A 15,155-nucleotide genomic window follows, 5' to 3' on the forward strand; every position below is an offset into this window, starting at 1 on the left:
TATGTGGTATAGGAACTGTTCTCACAAGTACCAGCCACCTCTTGTTATGTCAACTAAGGTTTTGGGTAACAACCCTTTCCCTGGATATAATGCGGTGTGGAACCCCTCTAACAACTCCTATGATCTACTGATTGAGAACATCTCTGGATCTGACCTGGGACTCTACTACTGTGGGACTATGGAGACTAACGTGGTGGATGGAGGGAAAAGAGGTATTGAACAGAAAGAGGTCTACCACTATGGAAACATCACCACTAGGATTTCACTTGGTAAGAACAATTATTATTCTGTCTATATCTTATGGCTGTATCTTTAGTATTATTCATATTGTGTTAGTATTGGTGTGTCTGGGTTCCTTGAATGAGAGAGGTACAGTTGTAAGGAACGCCAAAGAAAATGTATGTTATTTTGAATCAATCATCCGAGGCTGATCAATAAATAATACATATAATTAAATAATAATTAAAACATTGCCTCAAGATCATCTTTAAACATCCATTCAGCAGTAGACAATCTAAGAATGTAGTTCTGTTTGTGTTTAATGTTTTGTCCAGACGTCAGTCCTCCTGAGTCCCCCTCCTCCTCTCCTCCTGTAGACTGTGGACTGTGTTGGATGTTGCTGTTCAGTCTGTGTCCTGTGTCTGCTCTCCTCTCCTCTTCCTGTGTCTACTACTTCTGCAGAACAACAGGTACACTCACTCTCTCACTCTCTGTCAGGAGTCACTTAGTCACTCATTCATTTTTTAAGTCTGGGTATTCCTAATCAACCTTTCTTATTATTCTAATAATTAGCTATGTTTTTAACCTTCGTTTGAAAAGCATCTTGACCACAATATGTAAACATCTACTTACTTTGAACTGATGTGTCCTAGTTTGACCTCAAACGTGGTGTTTTAATGGTGAGAACTCTCCCTCTGCAGCTCCAACTGAGACTCAGGTTCCTCTGAACAGGACTACGACCAGGGGAAGTGACAGCAGTGTGCAGACTACAGTCAAGGTGGGTGTTGTAGTTTGACCTACAGAACAACAGGTACACTCACTTATTTATACCAGCAGAGTGTGAGACCTATACCATCCATCAATACCAGCAGAGTGAGACCTATACCATCCATCAATACCAGCAGAGTGAGACCTATACCAACCATCAATACCAGCAGAGTGTGACCTATACCAGCCATCAATACCAGCAGAGTGTGAGACCTATACCAGCCATCAATACCAGCAGAGTGAGACCTATACCATCCATCAATACCAGCAGAGTGAGACCTATACCATCCATCAATACCAGCAGAGTGTGAGACCTATACCATCCATCAATACCAGCAGAGTGTGAGACCTATACCATCCATCAATACCAGCAGAGTGAGACCTATACCATCCATCAATACCAGCAGAGTGAGACCTATACCATCCATCAATACCAGCAGAGTGAGACCTATACCAACCATCAATACCAGCAGAGTGTGACCTATACCCTCCATCAATACCAGCAGAGTGTGACCTATTCCAGCCATCAATACCAGCAGAGTGTGAGACCTATACCAGCCATCAATACCAGCAGAGTGAGACCTATACCATCCATCAATACCAGCAGAGTGAGACCTATACCATCCATCAATACCAGCAGAGTGTGAGACCTATACCATCCATCAATACCAGCAGAGTGAGACCTATACCATCCATCAATACCAGCAGAGTGAGACCTATACCATCCATCAATACCAGCAGAGTGAGACCTATACCATCCATCAATACCAGCAGAGTGAGACCTATACCATCCATCAATACCAGCAGAGTGAGACCTATACCATCCATCAATACCAGCAGAGTGTGAGACCTATACCATCCATCAATACCAGCAGAGTGTGACCTATACCCTCCATCAATACCAGCAGAGTGTGACCTATACCATCCATCAATACCAGCAGAGTGTGAGACCTATACCCTCCATCAATACCAGCAGAGTGAGACCTATACCATCCATCAGTACCAGCAGAGTGTGAGACCTGTACCAGCCATCAATACCAGCAGAGTGTGAGACCTATACCATCCATTAATACCAGCAGAGTGTGAGACCTATACCAGCCATCAATACCAAAAGGGTGTTAGACTTGAACCATTATAGACTTAACTGGGAGGACAAGAACTTTGATGTTATTACCACTTATTTTACTTTTTATGGAATAATTTTAACTTCCAATATCTTTCTCTCTCTCTCAACGTATGACAATGAGTTTAGAGTCATTTTATTATGGTTGAGGATTATTTTTTGCCTTTATAATTATAAAAATTTATGTTTTTAAGCTTGCATTATTTTGACTGTAGAACACACCTGCATTGAATCTATCAGAGTAAAATAATATTTTCAAAACTTCAGGAAACATGGTCATATATATTTTTGTAAAGGGAACTGATATGTTTTAAATGTACCTTGAATAAATATTGATTTAGTTTAATTTGATTTACTGATTTTACTTTCATTGCCGTAAGCATTTAGAATTGATTATAAAATTAGGTGTGGTGAAAAATGAAGACACTGCTTGTATCAAAAAGAGATAATGTGACAGCGCTACTTGCAAGACAGATGATCCAAGAGTGACGTAGTCTAACCCTATGGAACATTTTGGTTTTTTAAATGTGCACCCCTTGGGGAAATTCTGCCCTATGGTCTCCTCAATGTTAAGGTCATACCATTCTGTTTGGAAAGGCTCCAGCAACCTTTCAGAGGTTTTTGTTTGAGGGTGTGGCTTAGACAATTAGCAGGTGTGGCTAGCACATATTAAGAGGGTTGGCTTAGAAGTGACAAGGGTGTGACTCTTAGGCTAAGAAGGTGTGGCTTAGATGCTAAGGGGGGTGTGTCTTTAGAGGAAGACAGATGCTGAACAGAACCACAGCACAGTTTCTGTGGTTTCATACAAACACCTAGCCTATGGTTGAAGTTTACTAAAAGTAGCTCAGTAAAGCTTTCAACCACATTCTCAATAGAGTTACATAGAGAAGTCAGGTGAATTACACCACGGAACATTATAATCTCAGAAAAACATCATTTTATTTAGCAAATATAATTATTATTATAATTTATTATAATTATGTATTTATGGTCTGAGCTGGGTCCTGGTGGTGGTCTCCAGAGCTCTGTTTCTGTTCCTCATTCCTGCTGCCTTCTGGGTCGGGAAAACACACAGTGGGACTGTCACGAGTTACAAAGCCAGAACCCAGAAGCAGACCAGGACAAGGTAAGTTGAAACGAAGGTGAGTGTTTATTTACAAATTCAAGAGTGATGCTGAATAATCCAGGGAACAGAGCGGGCGGCGTTGATTAGTTGTTGGGGGTGCAGTGGTTGATCCAATCATGGCTCGGCAGCCGCCGACCACCAGGCAGAGGTTGGATGAAGGTTCCGGACGAGTGACTGCAGATGGAACAAAACGGAGGTAAGTAAACAACAAACCAACAAGGTGCAAAACAACAAAACTAACGCTAGAAGCTCTAAGACTGATACTCTGGTAAACCTACTGTTCATGGCTAACGATCCGGCAGGGAATGGATGTTAGGCCAGAGCCTAAGAAGGGTGATGATCAGGACCAGGTGTGCAGATTGCTGATGGGATGCAGGTGCGGAAATCAAGAGAGCTCCCCGGAGCGTTCCAGAACCCTCGGGAAACTGGAGATCCCGAGCAGAAAAACTAGTCCACAGACAGGACCCGACTCAGACTGCCGGGATCGTTACAGGGACAGGACATGGGGATATTCATATCAGTTTTTGTTAATTTAACTTCTCATCCAGTACAGTGATATAACAACAGTTTAACATGTTGTGTTGTTGTGCTAAAATCAGGAGTTGGTAAGGAGAAGAGGGAAGTCCAGAAAAGAGGCAGAAACCAGTCATTCTCCAGGTCTGTAGTGAATTGAACTTCTCTTCTACGTGTCCAATGAGATCAGCATGAAACTGTTGTCATGTGATTTCATCACACCATCATCTGCTGATCTGTCTCATTCTTTCTCTATTACCCAGATGTTTTTTCTTGCTTTAATTTGGTGAATTTTTAGTAAGGGCTATTTAACACAGAAATGGTTTATCCTTTTAAAATGGCAGTTTTTATTTTTTATCTATTTTATTTTGTAAAGGTTTTTACCATTTGAAAACGTCTACAAAATTATAGTTGTATTGTAATGGATTTGTAATTTTAGATTGAGCTACTTTTCATGTATGATTTGTATTTGTAATGGTTATCTTCTGGAATGAAATTGCTATTTTCAGAGATTATCCTGTTCTGTGGTATAATCAACCTGATTTCACTATGTAACTCTATTGAGAATGTGGTTTCACTGAAAGCTTTACAGAGCTACATTTAAGACACTTAAAATGTTGAGCCATAGGCCACGTCAGGGCTCTCCAACCCTGTTTGTGGAGAGCTACCCTCCTGTAGGTATTCGCTCCAACCCCAGTTGTAACCAACAGGATGGTAGCTTTACAGGAACAGGGTTAAAGATTCCAGGGCTACGTGTTTGTAGGAAACCACAGAAACTACTGTGGTTCTAATCAACAACGCTGTCTTCCTCTTAAGCCACACCCCATTAGCTCCTAAAACCACACCCCTTCGGTTCTAAGCCACACCACGTAACATTTAAATCACGCCCCTTAGCCTCCATGCTCTGGTTATGCATATCTGTCATCCTCTAAACCCACACCCTCTTCGTCTCTAAGCCACACCCTCTTCGTCTCTAAGCCACACCCTCAAATACCTCAAAGGTTTGCTGGAGAATTTGTCAAACCAAATAGCATGACCTTGTACTCAGAGACCTTAAGGGGAGACAAAGAAATGATGACATGAAATCAAATTAAACTGAATCAATATTTGCATTTACATTTATTTAGCTACATTAACACATATCAATACACTTACAAATGAAATACAATTAATTTTCACAACTACAATTAATACAATCACAAAACAACAACTATATCAAAAGCGATTTAACCATTTTCCCTGAGCTTAAAAACATTTTCTAAATCAATTTCGTTATTCTTATTAAAAGGCTACAAATAAAAGTTAAAAAAGAAATCACTAGTATGAAACGGTTTAAAACAAGTAAAAAATACATTAAAATATTCCCCCCAAAATTAAGTAACTCTTAAAAATATCAAAACTGTCGTTGTCACACCTTCCCAGCTATATTGGTATAGGTCTCACACTCTGCTGGTATTGATGGCTGGTATAGGTCTCACACTCTGCTGGTATTGATGGCTGGTATAGGTCTCACACTCTGCTGGTATTGATGGCTGGTATAGGTCTCACACTCTGCTGGTATTGATGCATGGTATAGGTCTCACACTCTGCTGGTATTGATGGCTGGTATAGGTCTCACACTCTGCTGGTATTGATGGTTGGTATAGGTCTCACACTCTGCTGGTATTGATGGCTGGTATAGGTCTCACACTCTGCTGGTATTGAAGGATGGTATAGGTCTCACACTCTGCTGGTATTGATGGCTGGTATAGGTCTCACACTCTGCTGGTATTGATGGCTGGTATAGGTCTCACACTCTGCTGGTATTGATGGCTGGTATAGGTCTCACACTCTGCTGGTATTGATGGCTGGTATAGGTCTCACACTCTGCTGGTATTGATGCATGGTATAGGTCTCACACTCTGCTGGTATTGATGGCTGGTATAGGTCTCACACTCTGCTGGTATTGATGGTTGGTATAGGTCTCACACTCTGCTGGTATTGATGGCTGGTATAGGTCTCACACTCTGCTGGTATTGAAGGATGGTATAGGTCTCACACTCTGCTGGTATTGATGGCTGGTATAGGTCTCACACTCTGCTGGTATTGATGGCTGGTATAGGTCTCACACTCTGCTGGTATTGATGGCTGGTATAGGTCTCACACTCTGCTGATATTGATGGATGGTATAGGTTTCACACTCTGCTGGTATTGATGGCTGGTATGGGTCTCACACTCTGCTGGTATTGATGGATGGTATAGGTCTCACACTCTGCTGGTATTGATGGCTGGTATAGGTATCACACTCTGCTGGTATTGATGGCTGGTATAGGTTTCACAATCTGCTGGTATTGATGGCTGGTATAGGTCTCACACTCTGCTGGTATTGATGGATGGTATAGGTCTCACACTCTGCTGGTATTGATGGCTGGTATAGGTCTCACACTGCTGGTATTGATGGCTGGTATAGGTCTCACACTCTGCTGGTATTGATGGCTGGTATAGGTCTCACACTCTGCTGGTATTGATGGATGGTATAGGTCTCACACTGCTGGTATTGATGGTTGGTATAGGTCTCACACTCTGCTGGTATTGATGGCTGGTATAGGTCTCAAACTCTGCTGGTATTGAAGGATGGTATAGGTCTCACACTCTTCTGGTATTGATGGCTGGTATAGGTCTCACACTCTGCTGGTATTGATGGCTGGTATAGGTCTCACACTCTGCTGGTATTGATGGATGGTATAGGTCTCACACTCTGCTGGTATTGATGGATGGTATAGGTCTCACACTCTGCTGGTATTGATGGCTGGTATAGGTCTCACAATCTGCTGATATTGATGGCTGGTATAGGTCTCACACTGCTGGTATTGATGGCTGGTATAGGTCTCACACTCTGCTGGTATTGATGGCTGGTATAGGTCTCTCACTCTGCTGGTATTGATGGATGGTATAGGTCTCACACTGCTGGTATTGATGGATGGTATAGGTCTCACTCTGCTGGTATTGATGGATGGTATAGGTTTCACACTCTGCTGGTATTGATGGATGGTATAGGTCTCACACTCTGCTGGTATTGATGGATGGTACAGGTCTCACAATCTGCGGGTATTGATGGATGTATAGGTACTGAAGTCAGAGTGAGCGAGAGAGCGAGAGAAAGAGAGAGAGACAAGGAGACAGAGAGAGCGAGAGAAAGAGAGACAAGGAGAGCGAGAGAGTGAGAGATTAAATAAATAATCTGTTAATATTAATTATATATGATCATACATTAGGATTATACATTATGTATTTTTGCTTTTTCCTTCTGTTTTTAATGATCATATCTGACATTGAAAATAGTATTTGAATAAGGCTGGGTTGCCAAACACATGGACTACAAATCAAGATGACTACCAAAAAATAAAACTACAACACCCACCTTGACTGTAGTCTGCACACTGCTGTCACTTCCCTGGTCGTAGTCCTGTTCAGAGGAACCTGAGTCTCAGTTGGAGCTGCAGAGGGAGAGTTATCACCATTAAAACACCACGTTTGAGGTCAAACTAGGACACGTCAGTTAAAAGTAAATAGATGTTTACATATTGTGGTCAAGATGCTTTTCAAACGAAGGTTAAAAACATAGCTAATTATTTGAATAATAAGAAAGGTTGATTAGGAATACCCAGACTTAAAAAATGAATGAGTGACTAAGTGACTCCTGACAGAGAGTGAGTGAGTGATTGTACCTGTTGTTCTGCAGAAGTAGTAGACACAGGAAGAGGAGAGGAGAGCAGACACAGGACACAGACTGAACAGCAACATCCAACACAGTCCACAGTCTACATCAGGAGAGGAGGAGGGGGACTCAGGAGGACTGACGTCTGGACAAAACATTAAACACAAACAGAACTACATTCTTAGATTGCCTACTGCTGAATGGATGTTTAAAGATGATCTTGAGGCAATGTTTTAATTATTATTTAATTATACGTATTATTTATTGATCAGCCTCGAATGATTGATTCAAAATAACATACATTTTCTTTGGCGTTCCTTACAACTGAACCTCTCTCATTCAAGGAACCCAGACACACCAATAATAATACAATATGAATAATACTAAAGATACAGCCAGAAGATCTATATATAGAATAATAATTGTTCTTACCAAGTGAAATCCTAGTGGTGATGTTTCCATAGTGGTAGACCTCTTTCTTTCCAATTAGTTTTCCTTCATCCACCAGGTTAGTCTCCTTAGTCCCACAGTAGTAGAGTCCCAGGTCAGATCCAGTGATGTTCTCAATCAGTAGATCATAGGAGTTGTTAGAGGGGTTCCACACCGCATTATATCCAGGGAAAGGGTTGTTATGCCAAATCGTAGTTGAAATAACAAGACGCGGATGGTACTTGTGAGAACAGTTCCTATACCACATAATGAATACTCCAGTAGTTATGATACAGTCACAGTAGAGAGTGATGTTGTCTCCTGGTCTGACTCTCAGCTCCACCTCTGATGCAGAGATCCCATCCTGACTGGAGGAAACAGCACCTACAGGAAGCAGAGGAACAGTGTTAGGATGAACTGACTGGAGGAAACAGCACCTACAGGTAGCAGAGGAACACTGTTAGGATGAACTGACTGGAGGAAACAGCACCTACAGGTAGCAGAGGAACAGTGTTAGGATGAACTGACTGGAGGAAACAGCACCTACAGGTAGCAGAGGAACAGTGTTAGGATGAACTGACTGGAGGAAACAGCACCTACAGGTAGCAGAGGAACAGTGTTAGGATGAACTGACTGGAGGAAACAGCACCTACAGGTAGCAGAGGAACAGTGTTAGGATGAACTGACTGGAGGAAACAGCACCTACAGGTAGCAGAGGAACAGTGTTAGGATGAACTGACTGGAGGAAACAGCACCTACAGGTAGCAGAGGAACAGTGTTAAGATGAACTGACTGGAGGAAACAGCACCTACAGGTAGCAGAGGAACAGTGTTAGGATGAACTGACTGGAGGAAACAGCACCTACAGGTAGCAGAGGAACAGTGTTAGGATGAACTGACTGGAGGAAACAGCACCTACAGGTAGCAGAGGAACAGTGTTAGGATGAACTGACTGGAGGAAACAGCACCTACAGGTAGCAGAGGAACAGTGTTAGGATGAACTGACTGGAGGAAACAGCACCTACAGGTAGCATAGGAACAGTGTTAGGATGAACTGACTGGAGGAAACAGCACCTACAGGTAGCAGAGGAACAGTGTTAAGATGAACTGACTGGAGGAAACAGCACCTACAGGTAGCAGAGGAACAGTGTTAGGATGAACTGACTGGAGGAAACAGCACCTACAGGTAGCAGAGGAACAGTGTTAGGATGAACTGACTGGAGGAAAACAGCACCTACAGGTAGCAGAGGAAGGAACAGTGTTAGGATGAACTGACTGGAGGAAACAGCACCTACAGGTAGCAGAGGAACAGTGTTAGGATGAACTGACTGGAGGAAACAGCACCTACAGGTAGCAGAGGAACAGTGTTAGGATGAACTGACTGGAGGAAACAGCACCTACAGGTAGCAGAGGAACAGTGTTAGGATGAACTGACTGGAGGAAACAGCACCTACAGGTAGCAGAGGAACAGTGTTAGGATGAACTGACTGGAGGAAACAGCACCTACAGGTAGCAGAGGAACAGTGTTAGGATGAACTGACTGGAGGAAACAGCACCTACAGGTAGCAGAGGAACAGTGTTTGGATGAGTCACAGAATGTCACTTTGATATCATAAACTTCTCCACATGTAAATATAAACCTCATGTCTTTACCACAGTGATCACAATATCACAATAATAAGATAACAGATCTAGTGAACTATTTACATTTTAGTCATTTTAGCAGACGCTCTTATCCAGAGCGACTTACAGGAGCAATTAGGGTTAAGTGCCTTGCTCAAGGGCACATCGACAGATTTTTCACCTAGTTGGCTCGGGGATTAGAACCAGCGACCTTTCGGTTACTGCACAACGCTCTTAACCACTAAGCTACCTGCCGCCCGAACTATAAAACCACATCAAGAAACCAGCTATCATCCAGCTATAAGGCCCAGTAAAACAAGTTACTCACATAAGAATGCAATCAGAGCAACACACAGCCTGTCCATCTGGTGGTCTGATGGTCTGATGGTGACTGTCAGAGAGTAGCTGGATCTTTGAATAACAAGGTCTTTGCTGCGTATTTCCGTGTTCATTATTTGACATACTTTACCATGAAAGGACATACGAGCAGCGATTGGTTCGATCGAGTGGAAAGTTTTCAGCTTGTGGTCCTTATCTCCTTATCTTGTGTGACATGAAAAGTAGGGTCTAGCATCGAGGTAAACAGGCTTCACACATACATGACGTCAATGGAAAATATTCAGCTTTGAGGTGTTCACCTTAGATAGCAACACCTTAAGAGACCTATAAACACTCTATGAAGAAATAAAAACACATTTTGATGACTGAGTTGACCTTTAAACCTTGAAGAAAATACATTTATACAGAGGCTTAAAGTAGGTCTATAGGACTTTATACCTGTAGTCAGAAAGTAGGCCTAATGTTAGACCTAAAGTCTGCATCAGAGACCCAGCTACTCTGACCCTGTTACTGAAAGACCCAGCTACTCTGACCCTGTTACTGAAAGACCCAGCTACTCTGACCCTGTTACTGAAAGACCCAGCTACTCTGACCCTGTTACTGAAAGACCCAGCTACTCTGACCCTGTTACTGAAAGACCCAGCTACTCTGACCCTGTTACTGAAAGACCCAGCTACTCTAACCCTGTTACTGACAGACCCAGCTACTCTGACCCTGTTACTGAAAGACCCAGCTACTCTGACCCTGTTACTGAAAGACCCAGCTACTCTGACCATGTTACTGACAGACCCAGCTACTCTGACCCTGTTACTGAAAGACCCAGCTACTCTGACCCTGTTACTGAAAGACCCAGCTACTCTGACCCTGTTACTGAAAGACCCAGCTACTCTGACCCTGTTACCGAGACCCAGCTACTCTGACCCTGTTACTGAAAGACCCAGCTACTCTGACCCTGTTACTGAAAGACCCAGCTACTCTGACCCTGTTACTGAAAGACCCAGCTACTCTGATCCTGTTACTGAAAGACCCAGCTACTCTGATCCTGTTACTGAAAGACCCAGCTACTCTGACCCTGTTACTGAAAGACCCAGCTACTCTGACCCTGTTACTGAAAGACCCAGCTACTCTGACCCTGTTACTGAAAGACCCAGCTACTCTGACCCTGTTACTGAAAGACTCAGCTACTCTGACCCTGTTACTGACAGACCCAGCTACTCTGGCCCTGTTACTGACAGACCCAGCTCACTGCTCTTTCCTCAGACCTGAAACCCAGCCCCCCTTAACCCCTCCCCTACAGAGCAGAAGCACTAGCTGAGTAAACCACAACCACAGACATAGGACTATACATGATATACAATCATATGGACACTCTCCCATATACCCACATATATGTGCACTCATGTAAACAGATACATACATTGACCACTACTAATGTTGGTAAGTCTGATATTATGATGTTGGCATTACAGTACTCATATAAGAGCTAGTCACTGATTGGCTGAGAAGACACACTCAGTACACAGGAAACCCACACTGACTTCCTGTTGCAGTTGCCATGGTGATGTCTGTCTCTCTGTTTGTCTGTTTGTCTGTCTACCATTTGGCCTGAGGAAGAGAGTACATCCAAGTTATAAGTAGTTGTTCACCCATGGTGCTGCTATTCTCCTGATGATGTCACACATGTTCTCACTGAGTGCATCATATCTCTGTCTATGTCCTATTTGTTTTCCCACTAATCCTGAAGAAAAAGAGATCATTAGATACAGAACTACATCCACAAAGATAAAGAACTACAAATGGCATAGCTCTTAAACTATAATTGACTTGAATGTACCATCACATCCTCTCCAGAGCATCATGGTTATTGTAGTTTCTGATTGTAATTTCTTGCTGCATTCAATTCAGGGTGTGTCCAACATTGGTGAGGCCTAGATGTGTGGTGGATAAATAATAATTTTGGGATGCCTCAATTAGCTCATACAGATCATGGTGAGGATTTAAATGTTATGATTACTGGATGTTCATCTTTTGATAAATCAAACATTAATACTGGCAGGTTGCAGTTATATAGGCCAACCTTAGGTCTCTGTCTCAGGATAGGTCTCTGTCTCAAGATAGGTCTCTGTCTCAGGATAGGTCTCTGTCTCAAGATAGGTCTCTGTCTCAGGATAGGTCTCTGTCTCAGGATAGGTCTCTGTCTCAGGATAGGTCTCTGTCTCAAGATAGGTCTCTGTCTCAGGATAGGTCTCTGTCTCAGGATAGGTCTCTGTCTCAGGATAGGTCTCTGTCTCAAGATAGGTCTCTGTCTCAGGATAGGTCTCTGTCTAAAGATAGGTCTCTGTCTCAGGATAGGTCTCTGTCTCAAGATAGGTCTCTGTCTCAAGATAGGCCTCTGTCTCAAGATAGGTCTCTGTCTCAAAAATATTTTCTTAGGGGGTCAAAATTGACACCAGAATGAGTGTTTGGTTCTTCATGTTGTATTTGATGATGTTGCAGCAGATTGACTTGACCAGGTGCTGCTAGTTAGGTGTTGCTGTCTACAGTGACCAACTTAAAGCTGAATATTTTCCAATGACATCATGTTGGTGTGAAACCTGTTTACCTCGATGCTAGACCCTCCTCTTCGTGTCACAACATGGGTTTCAGAGAAAAGGACCACAAGTTGAAAACTTTCCACTCGATCGAACCAATCGCTGCTCGTATGCCCTTTCATGGTAAAGTACATCTAGTCATGAACACGGAAATACGCAGCAAAGACCTTGTTACTCAAAGACCCAGCTACTCTCTGACAGTCACCATCAGACCATCAGACCACCAGATGGACAGGCTGTGTGTTGCTCTGATTGCATTCTTATGTGAGTAACTTGTTTTACTGGGCCTTATAGCTGAATGATAGCTGATTTCTTGATGTGGTTTTATGGTTGACTAGATTTGTTGTCTTATTATTGTGATGTTGTGATCACTGTGGTGAAGAGATGAGGTTCATCTTTGCATGTGGAGAAGTTTATGATATCAAAGTGACATTCTGTGATTCATCCTAACACTGTTCCTCTGCTACCTGTAGGTGCTGTTTCCTCCAGTCAGTTCATCCTAACACTGTTCCTCTGCTACCTGTAGGTGCTGTTTACTCCAGTCAGTTCATCCTAACACTGTTCCTCTGCTACCTGTAGGTGCTGTTTCCCTCCAGTCAGTTCATCCTAACACTGTTCCTCTGCTACCTGTAGGTGCTGTTTCCTCCAGTCAGTTCATCCTAACACTGTTCCTCTGCTACCTGTAGGTGCTGTTTCCTCCAGTCAGTTCATCCTAACACTGTTCCTCTGCTACCTGTAGGTGCTGTTTCCTCCAGTCAGGATGGGATCTCTGCAGCAGAGGTGGAGCTGAGAGTCAGACCAGGAGACAACATCACTCTCTACTGTGACTGCAACATAACTACTGGAGTATTCTTTATGTGGTATAGGAACTGTTCTCACAAGTACCAGCCTCCTCTTGTTATTTCAACTATGGTTTTGATTAACAACCCTTTCCCTGGATATAATCTGTTGTGGAACCCCTCTAATAACTCCTATGATCTACTGATTGAGAACATCACTGGATCTGACCTGGGACTCTACTACTGTGGGACTATGGAGACTAACGTGGTGTATGATGGAAAACGAATTAAAGTGAAAGAGGTCTACCACTTTGGAAACATCACCACTAGGATTTCACTTGGTAAGAACAATTATTATTCTATATATAGATCTTCTGGCTGTATCTTTAGTATTATTAATATTGTATTATTATTGGTGTGTCTGGGTTCCTTGAATGAGAGAGGTTCAGTTGTAAGGAACGCCAAAGAAAATAGATGTTATTTTGAATCAATCATCCGAGGCTGATCAATAAATAATACATATAATTAAATAATAATTAAAACATTGCCTCAAGATCATCTTTAAACATCCATTCAGCAGTAGACAATCTAAGAATGTAGTTCTGTTTGTGTTTAATGTTTTGTCCAGACGTCAGTCCTCCTGAGTCCCCCTCCTCCTCTCCTGATGTAGACTGTGGACTGAGTTGGATGTTGCTGTTCAGTCTGTGTCCTGTGTCTGCTCTCCTCTCCTCTTCCTGTGTCTACTCATTCTACAGAACAACAGGTACACTCACTCTCTCACTCTCTGTCAGGAGTCACTTAGTCACTCGTTCATTTTTTAAGTCTGGGTATTCCTAATCAACCTTTCTTATTATTCAACTAATTAGCTATGTTTTTAACCTTCATTTGAAAAGCATCTTGACCACAATATGTAAACATCTACTTACTTTGAACTGATGTGTCCTAGTTTGACCTCAAACGTGGTGTTTTAATGGTGAGAACTCTCCCTCTGCAGCTCCAACTGAGACTCAGGTTCGTCTGAATAGGACTTACGACCAGGGGAAGTGACAGCAGTGTGCAGACTACAGTCAAGGTGGGTGTTGTAGTTTTATTTTTGGTAGTCATCTTGATTTGTAGTCCATGTGTTTGGCAACCAGCCTTATTCAAAGACTATTTTCAATGTCAGATATGATCATTAAAAACAGAAGGAAAAAAGCAACAATACATAATGTATAATCCTAATGTATGATCGTATATAATTAATATTAACAGATTATTAATTTAATCTCTCACTCTCTCTGTCTCCTTGTCTCTCTCTCTCTCGCTCTCTCTGTCTCCTTGTCTCTCTCTCTGTCTCCTTGTCTCTCTCTCTGTCTCCTTGTCTCTCTCTGTCTCCTTGTCTCTCTCTCTTTCTCTCGCTCTCTCGCTCACTCTGACTTCAGTACCTATACATCCATCAATACCCGCAGAGTGTGAGACCTGTACCATCCATCAATACCAGCAGAGTGTGAGACCTATACCAGCCATCAATACCAGCAGAGTGTGAGACCTATACCATCCATCAATACCAGCAGAGTGTGAGACCTATACCAGCCATCAATACCAGCAGAGTGTGAGACCTATACCATCCATCAATACCAGCAGAGTGTGAGACCTATACCAGCCATCAATACCAGCAGAGTGTGAGACCTATACCAGCCATCAATACCAGCAGAGTGTGAGACCTATACCATCCATCAATACCAGCAGAGTGTGAGACCTATACCAGCCATCAATACCAGCAGAGTGTGAGACCTATACCAGCCATCAATACCAGCAGAGTGTGAGACCTATACCAGCCATCAATACCAGCAGAGTGTGAGGACCTATACATCCATCAATACCAGCAGAGTGTGAGACCTGTACCATCCATCAATACCAGCAGAGTGTGAGACCTATACCAGCCATCAATACCAGCAGAGTGTGAGACC

At 42.7% G+C, this 15,155-nt stretch overlaps 1 long non-coding RNA gene across 1 annotated transcript; it reads left to right on the forward strand.

The window, feature by feature from the left end:
• The first annotated feature begins 646 nt into the window (after positions 1–646).
• Positions 647–14,683, forward strand: LOC121558668. Its single transcript, XR_005998573.2, has 3 exons — positions 647–689; positions 921–997; positions 14,628–14,683. It is a non-coding gene; the product is annotated as an uncharacterized LOC121558668 (long non-coding RNA).
• Positions 14,684–15,155: the final 472 nt, after the last annotated feature.

The sequence above is a fragment of the Coregonus clupeaformis genome, unplaced genomic scaffold (genome assembly GCF_020615455.1).
Source record: "Coregonus clupeaformis isolate EN_2021a unplaced genomic scaffold, ASM2061545v1 scaf0354, whole genome shotgun sequence".
Taxonomy (NCBI): Eukaryota; Metazoa; Chordata; class Actinopteri; order Salmoniformes; family Salmonidae; genus Coregonus; species Coregonus clupeaformis.